The sequence below is a fragment of the Rhinoderma darwinii genome, unplaced genomic scaffold, assembly GCF_050947455.1.
Source record: "Rhinoderma darwinii isolate aRhiDar2 unplaced genomic scaffold, aRhiDar2.hap1 Scaffold_569, whole genome shotgun sequence".
Lineage (NCBI taxonomy): Eukaryota > Metazoa > Chordata > Amphibia > Anura > Rhinodermatidae > Rhinoderma > Rhinoderma darwinii.
The window spans coordinates 154649-173990 of record NW_027464121.1 but is presented as its reverse complement, the minus strand read 5'-3'; the positions used below and the strand labels follow the sequence as shown (position 1 = coordinate 173990).

General features: G+C 60.8%; 1 protein-coding gene across 1 annotated transcript in view; it reads right to left on the bottom strand.

Moving 5' to 3' along the window:
* Positions 1-19342, bottom strand: part of LOC142724073 (transient receptor potential cation channel subfamily M member 2-like) — a 113403-nt gene that overhangs the window by 78525 nt on the left and 15536 nt on the right. The gene's annotated exons all lie outside the window — the stretch shown is intronic.

The following is a 19342-nucleotide window of genomic DNA, read 5'->3' as shown; positions in this document are numbered from 1 at the left end:
AGGAGAGCTGCACATCAGCCCCAGACCTGAGGAAAGCTGCACATCAGCCCCAGACCTGAGGAGAGCTGCACATCACCCCCAGACCCGAGGAGAGCTGCACATTAGCCCCAGACCCGAGGAGAGCTGCACATCAGCCCCAGACCTGAGGAGAGCTGCACATCAGCCCCAGACCCGAGGAGATCTGCACATTAGCCCCAGACCCGAGGAGAGCTGCACATCAGCCCCAGACCCGAGGAGAGCTGCACATTAGCCCCAGACCCGAGGAGAGCTGCACATTAGCCCCAGACCCGAGGAGAGCTGCACATCAGCCCCACACCTGAGGAGAGCTGCACATCAGCCCGAGACCTGAGGAGAGCTGCACATCAGCCCGAGACCTGAGGAGAGCTGCACATCAGCCCCAGATCTGAGGAGAGCTGCACATCAGCTGCCGACCTGAGGAGAGCTGCACATCAGCCCGAGACCTCAGGAGAACTGCACATCAGCTCCAGACCTGAGGAGAGCTGCACATCAGCCCCAGACCTGAGGAGAGCTGCACATCAGCCCCAGACCTGAGGAGAGCTGCACATCAGCCCGAGACCTGAGGAGAGCTGTACATCAGCCCAGGACCTGAGGAGAGCTTCACACCACACCCAGACCTGAGGAGAGCTGCACATCAGCCCCAGACCTGAGGAGAGCTGCACACCACCCCCAAAACCTGAGGAGAGCTGCACACCACACCCAGACCTGAGGAGAGCTGCACATCAGCCCCAGACCTGAGGAAAGCTGCACATCAGCCCCAGACCTGATGAGAGCTGCACATCAGCCTCAGACCTGAGGAGAGCTGCACATCAGCCCCAGACCCGAGGAGAGCTGCACATCAGCCCCAGACCTGAGGAAAGCTGCACATCACCCCCAGACCCGAGGAGAGCTGCACATTAGCCCCAGACCCGAGGAGAGCTGCACATCAGCCCCAGACCTGAGGAGAGCTGCACATCAGCCCCAGACCCGAGGAGATCTGCACATTAGCCCCAGACCTGAGGAAAGCTGCACATCAGCCCCAGACCTGAGGAGAGCTGCACATCAGCCCCAGACCCGAGGAGATCTGCACATTAGCCCCAGACCCGAGGAGAGCTGCACATTAGCCCCAGACCCGAGGAGAGCTGCACATTAGCCCCAGACCCGAGGAGAGCTGCACATTAGCCCGAGACCTGAGGAGAGCTGCACATCAGCCCCAGACCTGAGGAGAGCTGCACATCAGCCCCAGATCTGAGGAGAGCTGCACATCAGCCGCCGACCTGAGGAGAGCTGCACATTAGCCCCAGACCTGAGGAGAGCTGCACATCAGCCCCAGATCTGAGGAGAGCTGCACATCAGCCCCAGACCTGAGGAGAGCTGCACATCAGCTGCCGACCTGAGGAGAGCTGCACATCAGCCTCAAACCCGAGGAGAGCTGCACATTAGCCCCAGACCTGAGGAGAGCTGCACATCAGCACGAGACCTGAGGAGAGCTGCACATCAGCCCAAGACCTGAGGAGAGCTGCACATCAGCCCCAGACCCGAGGAGAGCTGCACATTAGCCCCAGACCCGAGGAAGACTGCACATCAGCCCCAAACCCGAGGAGAGCTGCACATCAGCCCCAAACCCGAGGAGAGCTGCACATCAGCCCCAGACCTGAGGAAAGCTGCACATCACCCCCAGACCCGAGGAGATCTGCACATTAGCCCCAGACCCGAGGAGAGCTGCACATTAGCCCCAGACCCGAGGAGAGCTGCACATTAGCCCCAGACCCGAGGAGAGCTGCACATTAGCCCGAGACCTGAGGAGAGCTGCACATCAGCCGCCGACCTGAGGAGAGCTGCACATCAGCCCCAGATCTGAGGAGAGCTGCACATCAGCCGCCGACCTGAGGAGAGCTGCACATTAGCCCCAGACCTGAGGAGAGCTGCACATCAGCCCCAGATCTGAGGAGAGCTGCACATCAGCCCCAGACCTGAGGAGAGCTGCACATCAGCCCCAGACCTGAGGAGAGCTGCACATCAGCCCCAGATCTGAGGAGAGCTGCACATCAGCTGCCGACCTGAGGAGAGCTGCACATCAGCCCCAAACCCGAGGAGAGCTGCACATTAGCCCCAGACCTGAGGAGAGCTGCACATCAGCACGAGACCTGAGGAGAGCTGCACATCAGCCCCAGACCTGAGGAGAGCTGCACATCAGCCCCAGACCTGAGGAGAGCTGCACATCAGCTGCCGACCTGAGGAGAGCTGCACATCAGCCCCAAACCCGAGGAGAGCTGCACATTAGCCCCAGACCTGAGGAGAGCTGCACATCAGCACGAGACCTGAGGAGAGCTGCACATCAGCCCAAGACCTGAGGAGAGCTGCACATCAGCCCCAGACCCGAGGAGAGCTGCACATTAGCCCCAGACCCGAGGAAGACTGCACATCAGCCCCAAACCCGAGGAGAGCTGCACATCAGCCCCAAACCCGAGGAGAGCTGCACATCAGCCCCAAACCCGAGGAGAGCTGCACATCAGCCCCAGACCTGAGGAAAGCTGCACATCACCCCCAGACCCGAGGAGAGCTGCACATTAGCCCCAGACCCGAGGAGAGCTGCACATCAGCCCCAGACCTGAGGAGAGCTGCACATCAGCCCCAGACCCGAGGAGATCTGCACATTAGCCCCAGACCTGAGGAAAGCTGCTCATCAGCCCCAGACCTGAGGAGAGCTGCACATCAGCCCCAGACCCGAGGAGATCTGCACATTAGCCCCAGACCCGAGGAGAGCTGCACATTAGCCCCAGACCCGAGGAGAGCTGCACATCAGCCCCAGACCTGAGGAAAGCTGCACATCAGCCCCAGACCTGAGGAGAGCTGCACATCACCCCCAGACCCGAGGAGAGCTGCACATTAGCCCCAGACCCGAGGAGAGCTGCACATTAGCCCCAGACCCGAGGAGAGCTGCACATCAGCCCCACACCTGAGGAGAGCTGCACATCAGCCCGAGACCTGAGGAGAGCTGCACATCAGCCCGAGACCTGAGGAGAGCTGCACATCAGCCCCAGATCTGAGGAGAGCTGCACATCAGCTGCCGACCTGAGGAGAGCTGCACATCAGCCCGAGACCTCAGGAGAACTGCACATCAGCTCCAGACCTGAGGAGAGCTGCACATCAGCCCCAGACCTGAGGAGAGCTGCACATCAGCCCCAGACCTGAGGAGAGCTGCACATCAGCCCGAGACCTGAGGAGAGCTGTACATCAGCCCAGGACCTGAGGAGAGCTTCACACCACACCCAGACCTGAGGAGAGCTGCACATCAGCCCCAGACCTGAGGAGAGCTGCACACCACCCCCAAACCTGAGGAGAGCTGCACACCACACCCAGACCTGAGGAGAGCTGCACATCAGCCCCAGACCTGAGGAAAGCTGCACATCAGCCCCAGACCTGATGAGAGCTGCACATCAGCCTCAGACCTGAGGAGAGCTGCACATCAGCCCCAGACCTGAGGAGAGCCGCACATCAGCCCCAGACCCGAGTAGAGCTGCACATTAGCCCCAGACCTGAGGAGAGCTGCACATCAGCCCGAGACCTGAGGAGAGCTGCACATCAGCCCCTTACTTGAGTTGAACTGCACATCAGCCGCCAACCGGAGGAGAGCTGCACATCATCCCCAGATCTGAGGAGAGCTGCACATCAGCCGCCGACCTGAGGAGAGCTGCACATTAGCCCCAGACCCGAGGAGAGCTGCACATTAGCCCCAGACCCGAGGAGAGCTGCACATTAGCCCCAGACCCGAGGAGAGCTGCACATTAGCCCGAGACCTGAGGAGAGCTGCACATCAGCCCCAGACCTGAGGAGAGCTGCACATCAGCCCCAGATCTGAGGAGAGCTGCACATCAGCCGCCGACCTGAGGAGAGCTGCACATCAGCCCCAGACCTGAGGAGAGCTGCACATCAGCTGCCGACCTGAGGAGAGCTGCACATCAGCCCCAAACCCGAGGAGAGCTGCACATTAGCCCCAGACCTGAGGAGAGCTGCACATCAGCACGAGACCTGAGGAGAGCTGCACATCAGCCCAAGACCTGAGGAGAGCTGCACATCAGCCCCAGACCCGAGGAGAGCTGCACATTAGCCGCCGGCCTGAGGAGAGCTGCACATTAGCCCCAGACCTGAGGAGAGCTGCACATTAGCCCCAGACCTGAGGAGAGCTGCACATCAGCCCCAGACCCGAGGAGATCTGCACATTAGCCCCAGACCCGAGGAGAGCTGCACATTAGCCCCAGACCCGAGGAGAGCTGCACATTAGCCCCAGACCCGAGGAGAGCTGCACATTAGCACGAGACCTGAGGAGAGCTGCACATCAGCCGAAGACCTGAGGAGAGCTGCACATCAGCCCCAGACCCGAGGAGAGCTGCACATTAGCCCCAGACCCGAGGAAGACTGCACATCAGCCCCAAACCCTGAGGAAAGCTGCACATCAGCCCCAGACCTGAGGAGAGCTGCACATCAGCCCCAGACCCGAGGAGATCTGCACATTAGCCCCAGACCCGAGGAGAGCTGCACATTAGCCCCAGACCCGAGGAGAGCTGCACATTAGCCCCAGACCCGAGGAGAGCTGCACATTAGCCCGAGACCTGAGGAGAGCTGCACATCAGCCCCAGACCTGAGGAGAGCTGCACATCAGCCCCAGATCTGAGGAGAGCTGCACATCAGCCGCCGACCTGAGGAGAGCTGCACATTAGCCCCAGACCTGAGGAGAGCTGCACATCAGCCCCAGATCTGAGGAGAGCTGCACATCAGCCCCAGACCTGAGGAGAGCTGCACATCAGCCCCAGACCTGAGGAGAGCTGCACATCAGCTGCCGACCTGAGGAGAGCTGCACATCAGCCCCAAACCCGAGGAGAGCTGCACATTAGCCCCAGACCTGAGGAGAGCTGCACATCAGCACGAGACCTGAGGAGAGCTGCACATCAGCCCAAGACCTGAGGAGAGCTGCACATCAGCCCCAGACCCGAGGAGAGCTGCACATTAGCCCCAGACCCGAGGAAGACTGCACATCAGCCCCAAACCCGAGGAGAGCTGCACATCAGCCCCAAACCCGAGGAGAGCTGCACATCAGCCCCAGACCTGAGGAAAGCTGCACATCACCCCCAGACCCGAGGAGAGCTGCACATTAGCCCCAGACCCGAGGAGAGCTGCACATCAGCCCCAGACCTGAGGAGAGCTGCACATCAGCCCCAGACCCGAGGAGATCTGCACATTAGCCCCAGACTTGAGGAAAGCTGCACATCAGCCCCAGACCTGAGGAGAGCTGCACATCAGCCCCAGACCCGAGGAGATCTGCACATTAGCCCCAGACCCGAGGAGAGCTGCACATTAGCCCCAGACCCGAGGAGAGCTGCACATTAGCCCCAGACCCGAGGAGAGCTGCACATTAGCCCGAGACCTGAGGAGAGCTGCACATCAGCCCCAGACCTGAGGAGAGCTGCACATCAGCCCCAGATCTGAGGAGAGCTGCACATCAGCCGCCGACCTGAGGAGAGCTGCACATTAGCCCCAGACCTGAGGAGAGCTGCACATCAGCCCCAGATCTGAGGAGAGCTGCACATCAGCCCCAGACCTGAGGAGAGCTGCACATCAGCCCCAGACCTGAGGAGAGCTGCACATCAGCCCCAGATCTGAGGAAAGCTGCACATCAGCTGCCGACCTGAGGAGAGCTGCACATCAGCCCCAAACCCGAGGAGAGCTGCACATTAGCCCCAGACCTGAGGAGAGCTGCACATCAGCACGAGACCTGAGGAGAGCTGCACATCAGCCCAAGACCTGAGGAGAGCTGCACATCAGCCCCAGACCTGAGGAAAGCTGCACATCAGCCCCAGACCTGAGGAGAGCTGCACATCAGCCCCAGACCCGAGGAGATCTGCACATTAGCCCCAGACCCGAGGAGAGCTGCAAATTAGCCCCAGACCCGAGGAGAGCTGCACATTAGCCCCAGACCCGAGGAGAGCTGCACATTAGCCCGAGACCTGAGGAGAGCTGCACATCAGCCCCAGACCTGAGGAGAGCTGCACATCAGCCCCAGATCTGAGGAGAGCTGCACATCAGCCGCCGACCTGAGGAGAGCTGCACATTAGCCCCAGACCTGAGGAGAGCTGCACATCAGCCCCAGATCTGAGGAGAGCTGCACATCAGCCCCAGACCTGAGGAGAGCTGCACATCAGCCCCAGACCTGAGGAGAGCTGCACATCAGCTGCCGACCTGAGGAGAGCTGCACATCAGCCCCAAACCCGAGGAGAGCTGCACATTAGCCCCAGACCTGAGGAGAGCTGCACATCAGCACGAGACCTGAGGAGAGCTGCACATCAGCCCAAGACCTGAGGAGAGCTGCACATCAGCCCCAGACCCGAGGAGAGCTGCACATTAGCCCCAGACCCGAGGAAGACTGCACATCAGCCCCAAACCCGAGGAGAGCTGCACATCAGCCCCAAACCCGAGGAGAGCTGCACATCAGCCCCAAACCCGAGGAGAGCTGCACATCAGCCCCAGACCTGAGGAAAGCTGCACATCACCCCCAGACCCGAGGAGAGCTGCACATTAGCCCCAGACCCGAGGAGAGCTGCACATCAGCCCCAGACCTGAGGAGAGCTGCACATCAGCCCCAGACCCGAGGAGATCTGCACATTAGCCCCAGACCTGAGGAAAGCTGCACATCAGCCCCAGACCTGAGGAGAGCTGCACATCAGCCCCAGACCCGAGGAGATCTGCACATTAGCCCCAGACCCGAGGAGAGCTGCACATTAGCCCCAGACCCGAGGAGAGCTGCACATCAGCCCCAGACCTGAGGAAAGCTGCACATCAGCCCCAGACCTGAGGAGAGCTGCACATCACCCCCAGACCCGAGGAGAGCTGCACATTAGCCCCAGACCCGAGGAGAGCTGCACATTAGCCCCAGACCCGAGGAGAGCTGCACATCAGCCCCACACCTGAGGAGAGCTGCACATCAGCCCGAGACCTGAGGAGAGCTGCACATCAGCCCGAGACCTGAGGAGAGCTGCACATCAGCCCCAGATCTGAGGAGAGCTGCACATCAGCTGCCGACCTGAGGAGAGCTGCACATCAGCCCGAGACCTCAGGAGAACTGCACATCAGCTCCAGACCTGAGGAGAGCTGCACATCAGCCCCAGACCTGAGGAGAGCTGCACATCAGCCCCAGACCTGAGGAGAGCTGCACATCAGCCCGAGACCTGAGGAGAGCTGTACATCAGCCCAGGACCTGAGGAGAGCTTCACACCACACCCAGACCTGAGGAGAGCTGCACATCAGCCCCAGACCTGAGGAGAGCTGCACACCACCCCCAAACCTGAGGAGAGCTGCACACCACACCCAGACCTGAGGAGAGCTGCACATCAGCCCCAGACCTGAGGAAAGCTGCACATCAGCCCCAGACCTGATGAGAGCTGCACATCAGCCTCAGACCTGAGGAGAGCTGCACATCAGCCCCAGACCTGAGGAGAGCCGCACATCAGCCCCAGACCCGAGTAGAGCTGCACATTAGCCCCAGACCTGAGGAGAGCTGCACATCAGCCCGAGACCTGAGGAGAGCTGCACATCAGCCCCTTACTTGAGTTGAACTGCACATCAGCCGCCAACCGGAGGAGAGCTGCACATCATCCCCAGATCTGAGGAGAGCTGCACATCAGCCGCCGACCTGAGGAGAGCTGCACATTAGCCCCAGACCCGAGGAGAGCTGCACATTAGCCCCAGACCCGAGGAGAGCTGCACATTAGCCCCAGACCCGAGGAGAGCTGCACATTAGCCCGAGACCTGAGGAGAGCTGCACATCAGCCCCAGACCTGAGGAGAGCTGCACATCAGCCCCAGATCTGAGGAGAGCTGCACATCAGCCGCCGACCTGAGGAGAGCTGCACATTAGCCCCAGACCTGAGGAGAGCTGCACATCAGCCCCAGATCTGAGGAGAGCTGCACATCAGCCCCAGACCTGAGGAGAGCTGCACATCAGCCCCAGACCTGAGGAGAGCTGCACATCAGCTGCCGACCTGAGGAGAGCTGCACATCAGCCCCAAACCCGAGGAGAGCTGCACATTAGCCCCAGACCTGAGGAGAGCTGCACATCAGCACGAGACCTGAGGAGAGCTGCACATCAGCCCAAGACCTGAGGAGAGCTGCACATCAGCCCCAGACCCGAGGAGAGCTGCACATTAGCCGCCGACCTGAGGAGAGCTGCACATTAGCCCCAGACCTGAGGAGAGCTGCACATTAGCCCCAGACCTGAGGAGAGCTGCACATCAGCCCCAGACCCGAGGAGATCTGCACATTAGCCCCAGACCCGAGGAGAGCTGCACATTAGCCCCAGACCCGAGGAGAGCTGCACATTAGCCCCAGACCCGAGGAGAGCTGCACATTAGCACGAGACCTGAGGAGAGCTGCACATCAGCCGAAGACCTGAGGAGAGCTGCACATCAGCCCCAGACCCGAGGAGAGCTGCACATTAGCCCCAGACCCGAGGAAGACTGCACATCAGCCCCAAACCCTGAGGAAAGCTGCACATCAGCCCCAGACCTGAGGAGAGCTGCACATCAGCCCCAGACCCGAGGAGATCTGCACATTAGCCCCAGACCCGAGGAGAGCTGCACATTAGCCCCAGACCCGAGGAGAGCTGCACATTAGCCCCAGACCCGAGGAGAGCTGCACATTAGCCCGAGACCTGAGGAGAGCTGCACATCAGCCCCAGACCTGAGGAGAGCTGCACATCAGCCCCAGATCTGAGGAGAGCTGCACATCAGCCGCCGACCTGAGGAGAGCTGCACATTAGCCCCAGACCTGAGGAGAGCTGCACATCAGCCCCAGATCTGAGGAGAGCTGCACATCAGCCCCAGACCTGAGGAGAGCTGCACATCAGCCCCAGACCTGAGGAGAGCTGCACATCAGCTGCCGACCTGAGGAGAGCTGCACATCAGCCCCAAACCCGAGGAGAGCTGCACATTAGCCCCAGACCTGAGGAGAGCTGCACATCAGCACGAGACCTGAGGAGAGCTGCACATCAGCCCAAGACCTGAGGAGAGCTGCACATCAGCCCCAGACCCGAGGAGAGCTGCACATTAGCCCCAGACCCGAGGAAGACTGCACATCAGCCCCAAACCCGAGGAGAGCTGCACATCAGCCCCAAACCCGAGGAGAGCTGCACATCAGCCCCAGACCTGAGGAAAGCTGCACATCACCCCCAGACCCGAGGAGAGCTGCACATTAGCCCCAGACCCGAGGAGAGCTGCACATCAGCCCCAGACCTGAGGAGAGCTGCACATCAGCCCCAGACCCGAGGAGATCTGCACATTAGCCCCAGACTTGAGGAAAGCTGCACATCAGCCCCAGACCTGAGGAGAGCTGCACATCAGCCCCAGACCCGAGGAGATCTGCACATTAGCCCCAGACCCGAGGAGAGCTGCACATTAGCCCCAGACCCGAGGAGAGCTGCACATTAGCCCCAGACCCGAGGAGAGCTGCACATTAGCCCGAGACCTGAGGAGAGCTGCACATCAGCCCCAGACCTGAGGAGAGCTGCACATCAGCCCCAGATCTGAGGAGAGCTGCACATCAGCCGCCGACCTGAGGAGAGCTGCACATTAGCCCCAGACCTGAGGAGAGCTGCACATCAGCCCCAGATCTGAGGAGAGCTGCACATCAGCCCCAGACCTGAGGAGAGCTGCACATCAGCCCCAGACCTGAGGAGAGCTGCACATCAGCTGCCGACCTGAGGAGAGCTGCACATCAGCCTCAAACCCGAGGAGAGCTGCACATTAGCCCCAGACCTGAGGAGAGCTGCACATCAGCACGAGACCTGAGGAGAGCTGCACATCAGCCCAAGACCTGAGGAGAGCTGCACATCAGCCCCAGACCCGAGGAGAGCTGCACATTAGCCCCAGACCCGAGGAAGACTGCACATCAGCCCCAAACCCGAGGAGAGCTGCACATCAGCCCCAAACCCGAGGAGAGCTGCACATCAGCCCCAGACCTGAGGAAAGCTGCACATCACCCCCAGACCCGAGGAGATCTGCACATTAGTCCCAGACCCGAGGAGAGCTGCACATTAGCCCCAGACCCGAGGAGAGCTGCACATTAGCCCCAGACCCGAGGAGAGCTGCACATTAGCCCGAGACCTGAGGAGAGCTGCACATCAGCCGCCGACCTGAGGAGAGCTGCACATCAGCCCCAGATCTGAGGAGAGCTGCACATCAGCCGCCGACCTGAGGAGAGCTGCACATTAGCCCCAGACCTGAGGAGAGCTGCACATCAGCCCCAGATCTGAGGAGAGCTGCACATCAGCCCCAGACCTGAGGAGAGCTGCACATCAGCCCCAGACCTGAGGAGAGCTGCACATCAGCCCCAGATCTGAGGAGAGCTGCACATCAGCTGCCGACCTGAGGAGAGCTGCACATCAGCCCCAAACCCGAGGAGAGCTGCACATTAGCCCCAGACCTGAGGAGAGCTGCACATCAGCACGAGACCTGAGGAGAGCTGCACATCAGCCCAAGACCTGAGGAGAGCTGCACATCAGCCCCAGACCTGAGGAAAGCTGCACATCAGCCCCAGACCTGAGGAGAGCTGCACATCAGCCCCAGACCCGAGGAGATCTGCACATTAGCCCCAGACCCGAGGAGAGCTGCACATTAGCCCCAGACCCGAGGAGAGCTGCACATTAGCCCCAGACCCGAGGAGAGCTGCACATTAGCCCGAGACCTGAGGAGAGCTGCACATCAGCCCCAGACCTGAGGAGAGCTGCACATCAGCCCCAGATCTGAGGAGAGCTGCACATCAGCCGCCGACCTGAGGAGAGCTGCACATTAGCCCCAGACCTGAGGAGAGCTGCACATCAGCCCCAGATCTGAGGAGAGCTGCACATCAGCCCCAGACCTGAGGAGAGCTGCACATCAGCCCCAGACCTGAGGAGAGCTGCACATCAGCTGCCGACCTGAGGAGAGCTGCACATCAGCCCCAAACCCGAGGAGAGCTGCATATTAGCCCCAGACCTGAGGAGAGCTGCACATCAGCACGAGACCTGAGGAGAGCTGCACATCAGCCCAAGACCTGAGGAGAGCTGCACATCAGCCCCAGACCCGAGGAGAGCTGCACATTAGCCCCAGACCCGAGGAAGACTGCACATCAGCCCCAAACCCGAGGAGAGCTGCACATCAGCCCCAAACCCGAGGAGAGCTGCACATCAGCCCCAAACCCGAGGAGAGCTGCACATCAGCCCCAGACCTGAGGAAAGCTGCACATCACCCCCAGACCCGAGGAGAGCTGCACATTAGCCCCAGACCCGAGGAGAGCTGCACATCAGCCCCAGACCTGAGGAGAGCTGCACATCAGCCCCAGACCCGAGGAGATCTGCACATTAGCCCCAGACCTGAGGAAAGCTGCACATCAGCCCCAGACCTGAGGAGAGCTGCACATCAGCCCCAGACCCGAGGAGATCTGCACATTAGCCCCAGACCCGAGGAGAGCTGCACATTAGCCCCAGACCCGAGGAGAGCTGCACATCAGCCCCAGACCTGAGGAAAGCTGCACATCAGCCCCAGACCTGAGGAGAGCTGCACATCACCCCCAGACCCGAGGAGAGCTGCACATTAGCCCCAGACCCGAGGAGAGCTGCACATTAGCCCCAGACCCGAGGAGAGCTGCACATCAGCCCCACACCTGAGGAGAGCTGCACATCAGCCCGAGACCTGAGGAGAGCTGCACATCAGCCCGAGACCTGAGGAGAGCTGCACATCAGCCCCAGATCTGAGGAGAGCTGCACATCAGCTGCCGACCTGAGGAGAGCTGCACATCAGCCCGAGACCTCAGGAGAACTGCACATCAGCTCCAGACCTGAGGAGAGCTGCACATCAGCCCCAGACCTAAGGAGAGCTGCACATCAGCCCCAGACCTGAGGAGAGCTGCACATCAGCCCGAGACCTGAGGAGAGCTGTACATCAGCCCAGGACCTGAGGAGAGCTTCACACCACACCCAGACCTGAGGAGAGCTGCACATCAGCCCCAGACCTGAGGAGAGCTGCACACCACCCCCAAACCTGAGGAGAGCTGCACACCACACCCAGACCTGAGGAGAGCTGCACATCAGCCCCAGACCTGAGGAAAGCTGCACATCAGCCCCAGACCTGATGAGAGCTGCACATCAGCCTCAGACCTGAGGAGAGCTGCACATCAGCCCCAGACCTGAGGAGAGCCGCACATCAGCCCCAGACCCGAGTAGAGCTGCACATTAGCCCCAGACCTGAGGAGAGCTGCACATCAGCCCGAGACCTGAGGAGAGCTGCACATCAGCCCCTTACTTGAGTTGAACTGCACATCAGCCGCCAACCGGAGGAGAGCTGCACATCATCCCCAGACCCGAGGAGAGCTGCACATCAGCCCCAGACCTGAGGAGAGCTGCACACCACCCCCGGACTCGAGGAAAGCTGCACAACACCCCCACACCTGAGGAGAGCTTTACATCAGCCCCAGACCCGAGGAGAGCTGTACATCGCTCCAGACCTGAGGAGAGCTGCACATCAGCCCCAGACCTGAGGAGAGCTGCACATCAGCCCCAGACCCGAGGAGAGCTGCACATTAGCCCCAGACCCGAGGAGAGCTGCACATCAGCCCCAGACCCGAGGAGATCTGTACATCGCTCCAGACCTGAGGAGAGCTGCACATCAGCCCCAGACCTGAGGAAAGCTGCACATCAGCCCCAGACCTGAGGAGAGCTGCACATCACCCCCAGACCCGAGGAGAGCTGCACATTAGCCCCAGACCCAAGGAGAGCTGCACATCAGCCCCAGACCTGAGGAGAGCTGCACATCAGCCCCAGACCCGAGGAGATCTGCACATTAGCCCCAGACCCGAGGAGAGCTGCACATCAGCCCCAGACCCGAGGAGAGCTGCACATTAGCCCCAGACCCGAGGAGAGCTGCACATTAGCCCCAGACCCGAGGAGAGCTGCACATTAGCCCCAGACCCGAGGAGAGCTGCACATCAGCCCCACACCTGAGGAGAGCTGCACATCAGCCCGAGACCTGAGGAGAGCTGCACATCAGCCCGAGACCTGAGGAGAGCTGCACATCAGCCCCAGATCTGAGTAGAGCTGCACATCAGCTGCCGACCTGAGGAGAGCTGCACATCAGCCCGAGACCTCAGGAGAACTGCACATCAGCTCCAGACCTGAGGAGAGCTGCACATCAGCCCCAGACCTGAGGAGAGCTGCACATCAGCCCCAGACCTGAGGAGAGCTGCACATCAGCCTGAGACCTGAGGAGAGCTGTACATCAGCCCAGGACCTGAGGAGAGCTTCACACCACACCCAGACCTGAGGAGAGCAGCACATCAGCCCCAGACCTGAGGAGAGCTGCACACCACCCCCAAACCTGAGGAGAGCTGCACACCACACCCAGACCTGAGGAGAGCTGCACATCAGCCCCAGACCTGAGGAAAGCTGCACATCAGCCCCAGACCTGATGAGAGCTGCACATCAGCCTCAGACCTGAGGAGAGCTGCACATCAGCCCCAGACCTGAGGAGAGCCGCACATCAGCCCCAGACCCGAGTAGAGCTGCACATTAGCCCCAGACCTGAGGAGAGCTGCACATCAGCCCGAGACCTGAGGAGAGCTGCACATCAGCCCCTTACTTGAGTTGAACTGCACATCAGCCGCCAACCGGAGGAGAGCTGCACATCATCCCCAGACCTGAGGAGAGCTGCACATCAGCCCGAGACCTCAGGAGAACTGCACATCAGCTCCAGACCTGAGGAGAGCTGCACATCAGCCCCAGACCTGAGGAGAGCTGCACATCAGCCCCAGACCTGAGGAGAGCTGCACATCAGCCTGAGACCTGAGGAGAGCTGTACATCAGCCCAGGACCTGAGGAGAGCTTCACACCACACCCAGACCTGAGGAGAGCAGCACATCAGCCCCAGACCTGAGGAGAGCTGCACACCACCCCCAAACCTGAGGAGAGCTGCACACCACACCCAGACCTGAGGAGAGCTGCACATCAGCCCCAGACCTGAGGAAAGCTGCACATCAGCCCCAGACCTGATGAGAGCTGCACATCAGCCTCAGACCTGAGGAGAGCTGCACATCAGCCCCAGACCTGAGGAGAGCCGCACATCAGCCCCAGACCCGAGTAGAGCTGCACATTAGCCCCAGACCTGAGGAGAGCTGCACATCAGCCCGAGACCTGAGGAGAGCTGCACATCAGCCCCTTACTTGAGTTGAACTGCACATCAGCCGCCAACCGGAGGAGAGCTGCACATCATCCCCAGACCCGAGGAGAGCTGCACATCAGCCCCAGACCTGAGGAGAGCTGCACACCACCCCCGGACTCGAGGAAAGCTGCACAACACCCCCACACCTGAGGAGAGCTTTACATCAGCCCCAGACCCGAGGAGAGCTGTACATCGCTCCAGACCTGAGGAGAGCTGCACATCAGCCCCAGACCTGAGGAGAGCTGCACATCAGCGCCAGACCTGAGGAGAGCTGCACATCAGCCGCCAACCTGAAGAGAGCTGCACATCACCCCCAGACCCGAGGAGAGCTGTACATCGCTCCAGACCTAAGGAGAGCTGCACATCAGCCCCAGACCTGAGGAGAGCTGCACATCAGCTCCAGACCTGAGGAGAGCTGCACACCACCCCCAAACCTGAGGAGAGCTGCACATCAGCCCCAGACCTGAGGAGAGCTGCACATCAGCCCCAGATCTGAGGAGAGCTGCACATCAGCCGCCGACCTGAGGAGAGCTGCACATTAGCCCCAGACCTGAGGAGAGCTGCACATCAGCCCCAGATCTGAGGAGAGCTGCACATCAGCCCCAGACCTGAGGAGAGCTGCACATCAGCCCCAGACCTGAGGAGAGCTGCACATCAGCCCCAGATCTGAGGAGAGCTGCACATCAGCTGCCGACCTGAGGAGAGCTGCACATTAGCCCCAGACCTGAGGAGAGCTGCACATCAGCATGAGACCTGAGGAGAGCTGCACATCAGCCCAAGACCTGAGGAGAGCTGCACATCAGCCCCAGACACGAGGAGAGCTGCACATTAGCCGCAGACCCGAGGAAGACTGCACATCAGCCCCAAACCCGAGGAGAGCTGCACATCAGCCCCAAACCCGAGGAGAGCTGCACATCAGCCCCAGACCTGAGGAAAGCTGCACATCAGCCCCAGACCTGAGGAGAGCTGCACATTAGCCCCAGACCCGAGGAAGACTGCACATCAGCCCCAAACCCGAGGAGAGCTGCACATCAGCCCCAAACCCGAGGAGAGCTGCACATCAGCCCCAGACCTGAGGAAAGCTGCACATCAGCCCCAGACCTGAGGAGAGCTGCACATCAGCCCCAGACCCGAGGAGATCTGCACATTAGCCCCAGACCCGAGGAGAGCTGCACATTAGCCCCAGACCCGAGGAGAGCTGCACATTAGCCCCAGACCCGAGGAGAGCTGCACATTAGCCCGAGACCTGAGGAGAGCTGCACATCAGCCCCAGACCTGAGGAGAGCTGCACATCAGCCCCAGATCTGAGGAGAGCTGCACATCAGCCGCCAACCTGAGGAGAGCTGCACATTAGCCCCAGACCTGAGGAGAGCTGCACATCAGCCCCAGATCTGAGGAGAGCTGCACATCAGCCCCAGACCTGAGGAGAGCTGCACATCAGCCCCAGACCTGAGGAGAGCTGCACATCAGCCCCAGATCTGAGGAGAGCTGCACATCAGCTGCCGACCTGAGGAGAGCTGTACATCAGCCCCAAACCCGAGGAGAGCTGCACATTAGCCCCAGACCTGAGGAGAGCTGCACATCAGCACGAGACCTGAGGAGAGCTGCACATCAGCCCAAGACCTGAGGAGAGCTGCACATCAGCCCCAGACCCGAGGAGAGCTGCACATTAGCCCCAGACCCGAGGAAGACTGCACATCAGCCCCAAACCCGAGGAGAGCTGCACATCAGCCCCAAACCCGAGGAGAGCTGCACATCAGCCCCAGACCTGAGGAAAGCTGCACATCAGCCCCAGACCTGAGGAGAGCTGCACATCAGCCCCAGACCCGAGGAGAGATGCACATCAGCCCCAGACCTGAGGAGAGCTGCACATCAGCCCCAGATCTGAGGAGAGCTGCACATCAGCTGCCGACCTGAGGAGAGCTGCACATCAGCCCCAAACCCGAGGAGAGCTGCACATTAGCCCCAGACCTGAGGAGAGCTGCACATCAGCACGAGACCTGAGGAGAGCTGCACATCAGCCCAAGACCTGAGGAGAGCTGCACATCAGCCCCAGACCCGAGGAGAGCTGCACATTAGCCCCAGACCCGAGGAAGACTGCACATCAGCCCCAAACCCGAGGAGAGCTGCACATCAGCCCCAAACCCGAGGAGAGCTGCACATCAGCCCCAGACCTGAGGAAAGCTGCACATCAGCCCCAGACCTGAGGAGAGCTGCACATCACCCCCAGACCCGAGGAGAGCTGCACATTAGCCCCAGACCCGAGGAGAGCTGCACATCAGCCCCAGACCTGAGGAGAGCTGCACATCAGCCCCAGACCCGAGGAGATCTGCACATTAGCCCCAGACCCGAGGAGAGCTGCACATCAGCCCCAGACCCGAGGAGAGCTGCACATTAGCCCCAGACCCGAGGAGAGCTGGACATTAGCCCCAGACCCGAGGAGAGCTGCACATCAGCCCCACACCTGAGGAGAGCTGCACATCAGCCCGAGACCTGAGGAGAGCTGCACATCAGCCCGAGACCTGAGGAGAGCTGCACATCAGCCCCAGATCTGAGGAGAGCTGCACATCAGCTGCCGACCTGAGGAGAGCTGCACATCAGCCCGAGACCTCAGGAGAACTGCACATCAGCTCCAGACCTGAGGAGAGCTGCACATCAGCCCCAGACCTGAGGAGAGCTGCACATCAGCCCCAGACCTGAGGAGAGCTGCACATCAGCCCGAGACCTGAGGAGAGCTGTACATCAGCCCAGGACCTGAGGAGAGCTTCACACCACACCCAGACCTGAGGAGAGCTGCACATCAGCCCCAGACCTGAGGAGAGCTGCACACCACCCCCAAAACCTGAGGAGAGCTGCACACCACACCCAGACCTGAGGAGAGCTGCACATCAGCCCCAGACCTGAGGAAAGCTGCACATCAGCCCCAGACCTGATGAGAGCTGCACATCAGCCTCAGACCTGAGGAGAGCTGCACATCAGCCCCAGACCTGAGGAGAGCCGCACATCAGCCCCAGACCCGAGTAGAGCTGCACATTAGCCCCAGACCTGAGGAGAGCTGCACATCAGCCCGAGACCTGAGGAGAGCTGCACATCAGCCCCTTACTTGAGTTGAACTGCACATCAGCCGCCAACCGGAGGAGAGCTGCACATCATCCCCAGACCCGAGGAGAGCTGCACATCAGCCCCAGACCTGAGGAGAGCTGCACACCACCCCCGGACTCGAGGAAAGCGGCACAACACCCCCACACCTGAGGAGAGCTTTACATCAGCCCCAGACCCGAGGAGAGCTGTACATCGCTCCAGACCTGAGGAGAGCTGCACATCAGCCCCAGACCTGAGGAGAGCTGCACATCAGCGCCAGACCTGAGGAGAGCTGCACATCAGCCGCCAACCTGAAGAGAGCTGCACATCACCCCCAGACCCGAGGAGAGCTGTACATCGCTCCAGACCTAAGGAGAGCTGCACATCAGCCCCAGACCTGAGGAGAGCTGCACATCAGCCCCAGACCTGAGGAGAGCTGCACACCACCCCCAAACCTGAGGAGAGCTGCACATCAGCCCCAGACCTGAGGAGAGCTGCACATCAGCCCCAGATCTGAGGAGAGCTGCACATCAGCCGCCGACCTGAGGAGAGCTGCACATTAGCCCCAGACCTGAGGAGAGCTGCACATCAGCCCCAGATCTGAGGAGAGCTGCACATCAGCCCCAGACCTGAGGAGAGCTGCACATCAGCCCCAGACCTGAGGAGAGCTGCACATCAGCCCCAGATCTGAGGAGAGCTGCACATCAGCTGCCGACCTGAGGAGAGCTGCACATCAGCCCCAAACCCGAGGAGAGCTGCACATTAGCCCCAGACCTGAGGAGAGCTGCACATCAGCACGAGACCTGAGGAGAGCTGCACATCAGCCCAAGACCTGAGGAGAGCTGCACATCAGCCCCAGACCCGAGGAGAGCTGCACATTAGCCCCAGACCCGAGGAAGACTGCACATCAGCCCCAAACCCGAGGAGAGCTGCACATCAGCCCCAAACCCGAGGAGAGCTGCACATCAGCCCCAGACCTGAGGAAAGCTGCACATCAGCCCCAGACCTGAGGAGAGCTGCACATCAGCCCCAGACCCGAGGAGATCTGCACATTAGCCCCAGACCCGAGGAGAGCTGCACATTAGCCCCAGACCCGAGGAGAGCTGCACATTAGTCCCAGACCCGAGGAGAGCTGCACATTAGCCCGAGACCTGAGGAGAGCTGCACATCAGCCGCCGACCTGAGGAGAGCTGCACATCAGCCCCAGATCTGAGGAGAGCTGCACATCAGCCGCCGACCTGAGGAGAGCTGCACATTAGCCCCAGACCTGAGGAGAGCTGCACATCAGCCCCAGATCTGAGGAGAGCTGCACATCAGCCCCAGACCTGAGGAGAGCTGCACATCAGCCCCAGACCTGAGGAGAGCTGCACATCAGCCCCAGATCTGAGGAGAGCTGCACATCAGCTGCCGACCTGAGGAGAGCTGCACATCAGCCCCAAACCCGAGGAGAGCTGCACATTAGCCCCAGACCTGAGGAGAGCTGCACATCAGCACGAGACCTGAGGAGAGCTGCACATCAGCCCAAGACCTGAGGAGAGCTGCACATCAGCACGAGACCTGAGGAGAGCTGCACATCAGCACGAGACCTGAGGAGAGCTGCACATCAGCACGAGACCTGAGGAGAGCTGCACATCAGCACGAGACCTGAGGAGAGCTGCACATCAGCCCCAGACCCGAGGAGAGCTGCACATTAGCCCCAGACCCGAGGAAGACTGCACATCAGCCCCAAACCCGAGGAGAGCTGCACATCAGCCCCAAACCCGAGGAGAGCTGCACATCAGCCCCAGACCTGAGGAAAGCTGCACATCAGCCCCAGACCCGAGGAGAGCTGCACATTAGCCCCAGACCCGAGGAGAGCTGCACATCAGCCCCACACCTGAGGAGAGCTGCACATCAGCCCGAGACCTGAGGAGAGCTGCACATCAGCCCTCATTTGGACAGAAGCTTTATACCATCATTGCAGGCCCTGCTGAACTGACTCTACAAGACCAGCAAGTATCATTCCTAACCCTTCCCTACCCTGCC